The sequence below is a fragment of the Bufo bufo genome, chromosome 4 (assembly GCF_905171765.1).
Source record: "Bufo bufo chromosome 4, aBufBuf1.1, whole genome shotgun sequence".
NCBI classification, from domain to species: domain Eukaryota; kingdom Metazoa; phylum Chordata; class Amphibia; order Anura; family Bufonidae; genus Bufo; species Bufo bufo.
The window spans coordinates 474,080,632-474,090,326 of record NC_053392.1 but is presented as its reverse complement, the minus strand read 5'-3'; the positions used below and the strand labels follow the sequence as shown (position 1 = coordinate 474,090,326).

The window sequence follows — 9,695 nt, the reverse complement described above, 5'->3', positions numbered from 1 at the left end:
TAACTGCGATGCTCAACGACAAATATATTTTACTTTTGCCACTAATACATGACAAAAAGGGCTTTAGAACATAACTGCGAAACTGAACGGCAAATGTATTTTACTTTTGCCACTAGTACACGACAAAAAGGGCTGTAATTGTTGCACTTCACCACACAAGGGCTAATAAGCCCTTTTTTCCCCTCTAATACAAGCCAAAAAATGTTTTAGAACATATAACTGCACCGCACAAGGGCAAATAAGACATATAAATATTTCCTTGTAAAAAAAACCTGTTAATGGCTGTATCAAACAGCACTTGCACCCCAATAACAAGAATGGTTTGCTGGAATTACAGAGCTGTATAATGGCAATTTGGGTCCCCACTTAGTGCAGCAAGGGGTAACAGGATTGTTCCTATTACCCAGGCTGTAACCTCCCCTACTGAACCCTGTTCAACATAAATGCTGTGGAAAGATTCCTCCCTATCCTTTCCCTACACCTTGAATAATCTTTCCCTGCACTTGTAAATATTTTTTTTTAGCACAATGAAGTTTTTTTTAGCACTGTCCCTAGCGCCTGCTGACGTCTCTTCCTGCACTAAGTAGACTGGAAAATGGCAGAATCCAAGGTGGCTGAGTGTAATGACCGGCGTCACGCAAAGGGAGGGAAATGGGAAGGCCCTGTCCAAGGGAGAGGGAAAGATGGTGACCCCTGACTCACCTTGCGGCTGGCACCTGACTGCCCTGACGTCCCTAGACGGGTTCCTCACCCGTACGCCGATCACGTGCCTAAACCCTGGCTTTCCCTAAGATTATGTTATACGCGCATTTCTAATTACTATAGATAACTTTTAAACTTTTTTGCTGCATGTATTTTAGTTGCATAGCAAGTCACATTTGCGTGAAATGTTCCTAACTCTCTCTCACATTCCACTCCCTGTGATCACTTTGTTTTTTAACAAATATATGTTGTCTTATTTCTTTTAATATAATCTAAACCAAATCATGCTGCTCTCAGATGATTATGCCTTCGCAGGCTAGCTCCTAGCAAGGAGTCCTAATTTTTTCTCTGTGACATCAGCTTGTTGCTGTGGGAATGGCTGGTATTTCATAATGGATAATCTACTAGTACGGAGAAGGTGAAGCAGAGAAAGAAGAACAAAGATATTTCACCACAAAGGCATTTTCTATGCAGAATTGATCATCCACTGGCAAGTAATTTCATTTTATCTGACCACATAGGGTGTTAATTGTCTCGTTCTGCTATTTGTTACATTTACTGCATGTGTTATACATACCGTGCATTGCATGGCAAAGTACTGTACTTCACTACCTGGATTTAAGATGGTTGCATATTTAGGATCAGACTCTTGTTTAGCATAACCTTACATGTGCAAGCAATATCTAAGAGGCATGCATTTGCAAAGTAAGATTTAAACATTTTCTGTGTCTATATACAGGTTATAGTTATGCTTGACTAAATAATGATATATAGCAAGTTAAGATTAACAGTAACTGAAAGTTTATTACTCATAATTAAGCTACTCTGACTCCGATATATTACCGTATTTGTTAAGGCTACTTTCACACTTGTGGAAGAGTGATCCGGCAAGCAGTTCCATCGCCAGCAATCTACATGCAAACGGACAGCAATTGTAGACGGATCCAGATGCGGATCCATCTTACAAATGCATTGCAAGAACGGATCCGTCTCTCCGAATGTCATGCGTAGTAACAGATCCGTTATATATTTTTTTTCACATTTTTACCGGATCCGGCATTGCAGTATTTTTAATGCCGGATCTAATACATTTCAATGTAAATTAATGCCGATCCGGCATTCCGGCAACTGATCCGTAAGTTTGGAGCATGCTGCGGTATTTCCTCCGTCCAAAAACGCCGTTCAGTGACTGAACTGAAGACATCCTGATGCATCCTGAACGGATTTCTTTCCATTCAGAATGCATGGGGATAAAACTGATCAGTTCTTTTCCGGTATTGAGCCCCTAGGACGGAACTCAGTGCCGGAAAAGAAAAAACGCTAGTGTGAAAGTACCCCATGTCTGTTGAAGCGGCCGAATTATTTTTATAAAGCAAGGCAGTAAAATGCATATGGCATGCATTCTTTATGCAACAGATATGGAATTACTTGGTTAAATTATTATAACATCTAGTTTTTCTCTGCATAATAATAAATTCCTCAAAATATCTTTGCAAAGGGGGCAGTAACAGAAAAACAAACATCATTATTGATTACGCTGATTCTGCAATTTATAGAAACCTCCTCTTATCTGATCATAAACTGTTGTACGGATACACGGCAGGGCTCAGAAGAGAAGCCATATGGCTCTCGGGGGGCAGATTTTGCTGAAATGATTTTCGGGCGCAATGTCGCAATTGAAGAGACCCTGAGGGGCTCATACAGTGGAATCCCCAAAGAAGTGAACTTATTTTGAAAACTGCACATCTCAAGGAATTTTTAAAGGGGTATAGTGAGCACTTTAAGGCTACTTTCACACTAGCGGCACGGACCTCCGGCAGGCTGTTCCGTTGGGTGAATGTGTAGCAGATGGTGAAAAATAAAAATTTCTTTTTTTTCCACAGATGAAAAAAGCTCTGTTTGTGACCTTCCTATTAATATATAACATTTATTCTATTTTCTTTTCAAATAAATTCCCTAAACAAACTGAACCAAAAAGGTTTACATTTGACTGGCTCACTCGAGCAATTAAAAGGGGTGAGGGATCTTACCGGCTCCACATGAAAATCAAGGGTATTGTAACTATAGCTATTTATTCAGTTACCTTGTCACAGAATGATCTATAGATCACAGTGATCCCTAGCAAGCTACCCGTTAGATAGGGTTCATGCCCATTGCAATTGGCAGATATTATCAGTGGTTCTACGCTTGCAGCGCATGAAGCACCTTTAAATTCAGTGATCAGGAGAGAGAGCAGTAAATTAAAATAAAAAAAAATGTTGCCCCGACATGTTTCACTGTGGAAAGAGCATCTCCAGGGGTTAGGAGCAGAGCAACTTTTGGAAAGACATCTGCAGCCTCCTGATTGACTTTTACAGTGAGAAAGCTGCAATTGACCAGTCAGAATGGTTACATCTACTTCTCATATACCCGCTTGCTGCAATAAAGGAAAGTGTTTTTTTTTTTTTTTACCAGAGGTTGAGTGCCACGTTTTCTGTTGCTTCTTGCCGTTGTTGTTCGACCTTGGAAGTAGAGCACTACAAGGCTCCGGTTGGATGAACCTCCAGGTGTGTGGCGTGGTCTGTGAACATTGTGGAGGAAGCTGTGGGAGCGCCAGTCTTATCTGCATAGTACCAGTCAGAATTGACCTGCCAATGGCGGTGATCGCCAACACAGAGGGCCCCTTTTTGTTTAGTCCACATGGCCTGCTGTCAGGGACTGCAGCCTTCTTAACCCAGTCACGGTATCATTAGACACAATGAACGTTTTCCATTGCAGGGGCGTAACTATAGGGGAAGCGGCTGCTTTGGGGCCCTGACCCAGAAGGGGGCCCATCCAGGAAGAGGAGGGCTAAAAGATTTTGTCAGGGCCCCCTCAACAGTATTACCCAATGAAATTATATACAGGACGGATGGAACAGCTGCCGGGCCTGGTCTGAGAGAGCGATCTTTATAACAATATAAAAAAATAATAGCAAAGACAGCGATCTTTACTAGCCACAGAAATGGGGGCGGCATGAATGGAAGGGGTTGCGAAAAATTACTGGGGGAGGGGGGCCCCATTCAAAAATTTGCTGTGGGGCCCAGTCATTTTTAGCTACTCCACTGTATTGCTCTGCATATGTACAGCAAGATGCAGGGACGCCTTGCCTGCTGCAATGTAAATATATTATGTAAGTCATGAAGGAGTTAACAGTGAATTTCCTGGTGTCAGATAACCTTTAAATTTATTTTTGTGTAATGTAAGTAACATTTGAAGTATTAAATAATCTTTGGTTCTAGCCATCATCACACCATACTGTACAGCCAACAATTTTACCAAATCCAGTAATCTATTTCTAAATTCTCATTTATCAGTAAAAATATACTGCATCCCCAGGTATTATATAGCATTTATAGTAATGATCTTCTCATACGAGGTACAGGGACCTTTCGGGCCCCATAAGGGTATGTTTGACATAGATTATATAGATTCTGCAGTTAGATCCATGTCCAATCTGATTACAATCTACCTCCAAGACATATGAATAGGGTTTTGGTATCTGTTTGTATGCGCTGGAAAATAATATATGCACATTGTTGTCTGTGCGGCAGAAAAAAAAAAGAGCATAAGTAGCATGATTCTGCAGGAAAAGCAGCAGATTGGCCTCATGCAGATTAGCCCCACTGAATGGGGTTAATTTTGGTGTGATGTTTTGGCACATCAAACTGCACATCCCTGGCTGAAATCTGAGACTCAACCTTAATAAATTTCTACAGTGGATCCCCTAGTAAATATGTATCTGATTTGCTGTAGGAAAATACAACATCTGTTACCATTTCTTAAGTCTTCAAGGCCAGGGTTCAACACTTGGACTTATTCAGTGATCCCTCAGGATACAATGGCCTCAAGATACAATACTCAACATACAATGGTCTTTTCTGACCCACCATAAGTTGAAACTAGACTCAACATACAATGCCTCAGTCTCAGATGCAACCAATCAAGGCCACTTCTCTGATAAAAAAAAATAGCTGTATTAGTTGCTAGTTAGCAGCAATTTCTGACTGTTATATGTAAGGACTTGTTTTATGTGTCTTAGTTACTTATTTATCTTTCTTAAAGGGGTTTTGTCTTGAAGCATTTATCATGTAGAGGAAGTTAATACAAGCCACTTACTAATGTATTGCGATTGTCCATATTGCCTCCTTTGCTGGCTGAATTAATTTTTCCATCACATTATACACTTCTCGTTTCCATGGTTATGACCACTCTGCACTCCATCAGCATGGTCATGTATGCATACTATAAAAAAGGCACCCGCCTATGTGATCTCCTACAGCCCCGGTCACCAGAGAGGCCGGCATTTTTTCCTATAGTGTGCAAGCACGAGCACCACTGATGGATTGCAGGGTGGTCATAACCATGGAAATGAGCAGTGTATAATGTGATGGAACAATTAATCCAGCCAGCAAAGGAAGCAATATGGATAATAACAATACACTAGTACGTGGCTTGTATTAATTTTCTGTACAGGATAAATGCCACTTGCTGATGTGAGACAACCCCCCTAAATCTTTATTTTCTCTTATCTTGGATGACATTCTGGGGTATTGGAACCGATTACTCAAGTTACAATGACTTTAACATACAATGGTTGTCCTGGAAGCAATTAATATTGTAACTTGAGGGACCACTGTACTAATATCAAGAAATACTTCTTTAAAGGGAATGTGTCAACAGGGAGTGACCTATGGTTTACATTAAAGAGGACCTTTCATCTGTATTACTTATAGGAGCTAGATACCTGTACTTGCGGGGTAACCCCTGTTTTTTCCTCCCTGGCTGTGATGCTCTCCGATGTGATTGGATGGCGGCACAGCCAGGGAGAAGGAGATGCCTATTGAGAAACCCTGGTGTCTCCTCCTCCCTGTTCCGATGCTTAGTATATACATACTGAGTGTGAAAACTTCAGGAGAGCACAGCATGGCGTAGGAGCGATGTTTAAAAAAAAAACGTGTGGTAGCATCAGGTATTTAGCTCCTATAAGTAAAACAGATGAAAGGTCTTCTTTAAGTTTTGATGCGAAATATATTTTTCTTTTATAAATCTTGGTGTTTGTTTTTTCAATATACCATATCACTATCTATATCTAAAGTTCTGTAGAGATCACTTTCCTGTAGTCAGCTCATTAGCATCACAGGCAAAATAACAATGACAGATAATGTCTCTGTATGGATAATGTCTCATTCACACATCAGTGTTTTGATCAGTGATTTCCATCAGTGATTGTGAGCCAAAACCGGGTAAGGCTCTAAACAAAGAACAGGTGCAGATCTTTCCCTTATACCTGATGTATGTGGAGTCTCCAATCCTGGTTTGGGCTCACAATCACTGATGGAAATCACTGACTAAAACACTGACATGTGAATGAGGCTTAACACAAGATCCTGCATGCACAATAGGTGATGGCCACAGTTTATATCATCCCCTCTGTGCAGGTCCAAAAGCATTAGTAGAACAATCTAGAAATCAATGAGGTCCCCTCCATTATTTCTATGGTCTATGTGGCTGTAGTAAAGTGTAGCTCTAAACAGGAAATCTTGACATATTATTAGGCTTAAGGTCCTTTTTAACCCTGTCTTAAGGACCCTGCCATTTTCACCTTAGGGACAAGGCCATTTTTAGCAAATCTGACATGTGTCACTTTATGTGGTAATAACTTTAAAACACTTTTACATATCTAGGCCATTCTGAGACTGTTTTCTCGTCACATATTGAACTTCAAAACAGTGGTAAAATGAAGTTAAAAAAAGTCAATTATTATTTATTTTTAAAAAATACCAAATTTGCACAAAAAAATAATATGGAAAAATTACCAAATTTCAATTTCTCTACTTTTATAATAGATAGTAATACCTCCAAAAATAGTTATTACTTTACATTCCCCATATGTCTACTTCATGTTAGGATCATTTAGAAAATGACATTTTATTTTTTGGGGATGTTAGAAGGCTTAGAAGTTTAGAAGCAAATCTTAAACTTTTTAAGAACATTTCCAAACACCAATTTTTTCATCACCAGTTCAATTATGAAGTCACTTTCTGGGGCTTACATATTAAAAACCACCCATAAATCACCCCATTTTATAAACTGCACTCCTCAAGATATTCAAAACTGATTTTACAAATTTTGTTAACCCTTTGTTAACCCTTTAGGTGCTCCAATGAAAATGGGAATGAAATTTAAAAATTTCCATTTTTTTAAATCAGATTTTACATTTTTATCTATTTTTTCTGCAACACATCAAGGGTTAACAGCCAAACAAAACTCAAAATCTATTACCCTGAATCTGGAGTTTACAAAAACACCCCATGTGTGCACAAAAACTGATGTATGGCCGCACAGAGTGGAAGGAGCACCATATGGCTTTTGGAGAACGGATTTAGCTGGAATGGTAATTAGGAGCTATGTCGCATATGACGATATCCCTAGAGTGGAAACCCCCAAAAAGTGACCACATTCCGGAAACTACACCCCTCAAGGAATATTTCAAGATGTTCAGTAAGCACTTTGACCCATCAGGCGTTTCACAGAATTAGGAAACGCTTGGCTGTGAAAATGAAAAATACATTTTTTTTGCAGAAAACGTTGCTTTACACCTACATTTTACACTTTCACAAGGGAAAACAGGACAAAATGCACCCCATATTTTGTTCCCCATATCCCCCCGAATATGCCAAAACCCCATATGTGCTCAAAAAATGATGTATGGGTGCATGGCAGGGTTCAAAAGGGAAGTAGTGCCTTAGGGCTTTTGGAGGACAGATTTTGCAGGATTGGCTTTTGGGAGCTATGTCGCATATGAAGACACCCTAAGGTACCCCTAGAGTGGAAGCCCCCCAAAAGTGACCCCATTCTGGAATCTACACCTCTCAAGGAACATTTCAAGATGTGTAGTGAGAACTTTGTCCTCAAAGGTGATTCATCAAATTGGCTATGAAAATGAAAATTTTTTTTTTTTTCCATAAAAAATTTACTTTAGGACATTAGGAGAGAAGATTTAGCTGGAATAGTAATTGGGAGCTATGTCGCATATGAAGACACCCAGAGGTGGACCTAGAGTGGAAACCCCCAAAAAGTGACCCCATTCCAGAAACTACACCCCTCAAGGAATATTTCAAGTTGTAGTGATCACTGTGACCCATCAGGCGTTTCACAGAATTAGGAAACGCTTGGCTCTGAAAATAAAAAATGACAATTTTTTTTCCAGAAAAAGTTGCTTTACACCCACATTTTTCACTTTCACAGGGGGTAACAAGACAAAATGCACCCCACATTTTGTTCCTCATTTCCCCCGAATACACCCATATGTGCTCAAAAAATGATGTATGGCCGCACTTCAGGCTTCAGAGTGGAAGGAGCACCATATGGTGGTTAGGAGAGAGGATTTAGCTGGAATGGTAATTGGGAGCTATGTCGCATATGAAGACACCTAAATGAGGCCCTAAAGTAGAAACCCCCAAAAAGTGACCCCATTCCGGAAACTACACACCTTCAAGGAATATTTCAAGGTGTGTAGTGAGCACTTTGACCCATCAGGCGTTTCACAGAATTAGGAAACGCTTGGCTGTGAAAATAAAAAATTTCAATTTTTTCTAGAAAAAGTTGCTTTACACCCACATTTTTCACTTTCACAAGGGGTAATGCAACATGCTAGTCCGCAGGGTAAAACACGTGAGGTGCACGGTAGGACAGAATGTACATACAGTTCATCGGTTACTCACGGTTAAGCAGACGCCTCCCTGGGCCAGCAGTGCAGTGAAGGGGAGAACAGCACTGGATTCTCTGGGGCACACTCGGTTGCAGGGGACACCGACCAGGTGGTGATTGAGGTGCCCTTGATGGTAAATGGTTGTTGAGTGCCTGGGCGGCTGGGGTCCTGGTTTAAATAATGTCGTGACGCCAGCACCTTTATGGTGCAAGAGGTTGAGGGTAATAGTGGTGTGGAGTCAGAAGGAGGAGGCAGGTTTGAATCCAACGGTAAACTTTACTTTACCTAGGTTCTTGGTAACAGTTTACATCCAGCAATAAAACAGTCTCTGATACACATGCAAGTAGGACGTGATAAATCCTAGTAACAGGCTGTGCTGATGATACTGTGTCAGGCTAGGGTGATAAGTTATGTACTCACTGAGAAAACAGCTCTTGACCTTGCTTCAGTTTTAGTTGAGGTAGTCCCAATCCTGAGCTTCTACACAAGTGATATGACAGAATCCTTTTCTGTCTTTAATATAACGGTGAGTCTGCCTGAAGCTATTAAGTCCTTCACTAAATTACAAAGATGCCTAGAGCCTATAACAATGGCTTTGTCCTACCTTTGTCTTGATCCACTAAGTATCAGAAATCCACTTGTTGCTCTTGAAGAATAAAGGTAGACTTTCCTCCGCCTGTCTTCCTGGTTTAGATCCTAAGGTTTGTGATGGCTTCTCTGGGCCATGAAGCTCCAGAGAGCTGGGAGGAGAGGGAACCTCTCCTTCCCCCTTTAGCTCCTCACTCCATCTCCTTAGAGAGAACCCACAATCTCCTCTAGCTAGGCTTGAACTGCACTATTTATACTGTGGTGCTACCCCCATCTAGTGGTGGAAGATTGTAGTGCACCTGACAGCCTGGTAAATAGGAATATCACAGGATAACATAATACAGCATGATATACAGATGATAAAAAGCTTTTGCCGTTCCCACGTAAGCTAGTGGGACGCTGCAGTAACAGGACAAAATGCACCCCACATTTTGTTCCCCATTTCCCCCCGAATACGGCAAAACCCCATATGTGCTAAAAAAAAAAGATGTATGGCCGCATGGAAGGCTTCAGAGTGGAAGGAGCACCATATGTCGGTTAGGAGAGAGGATTTAGCTGGAATGGTAATTGGGAGCCATGTCTCATATGAAGACACCCAGAGGTGGCCCTAGAGTGGAAACCCCCAAAAAGTGACCCCATTCCGGAAATTCTATTCTCAGTGGTTGCAATACCA

The 9,695-nt window shown here is 40.9% G+C and overlaps 1 protein-coding gene across 2 annotated transcripts in view; it reads left to right on the top strand.

Moving 5' to 3' along the window:
• The first annotated feature begins 1,023 nt into the window (after window positions 1-1,023).
• The window catches only part of ESR1 (estrogen receptor 1), a 524,188-nt gene continuing 515,516 nt past the window's right edge, over window positions 1,024-9,695 (top strand). The window contains exon 1 of one of the 2 annotated variants that reach the window (XM_040429500.1): window positions 1,024-1,192. The gene's annotated coding sequence lies outside the window, so the exon portion shown is untranslated. Of the gene's footprint in view, window positions 1,197-9,695 lie in introns of both variants that reach the window. The other variant, XM_040429501.1, reaches the window with a different exon arrangement.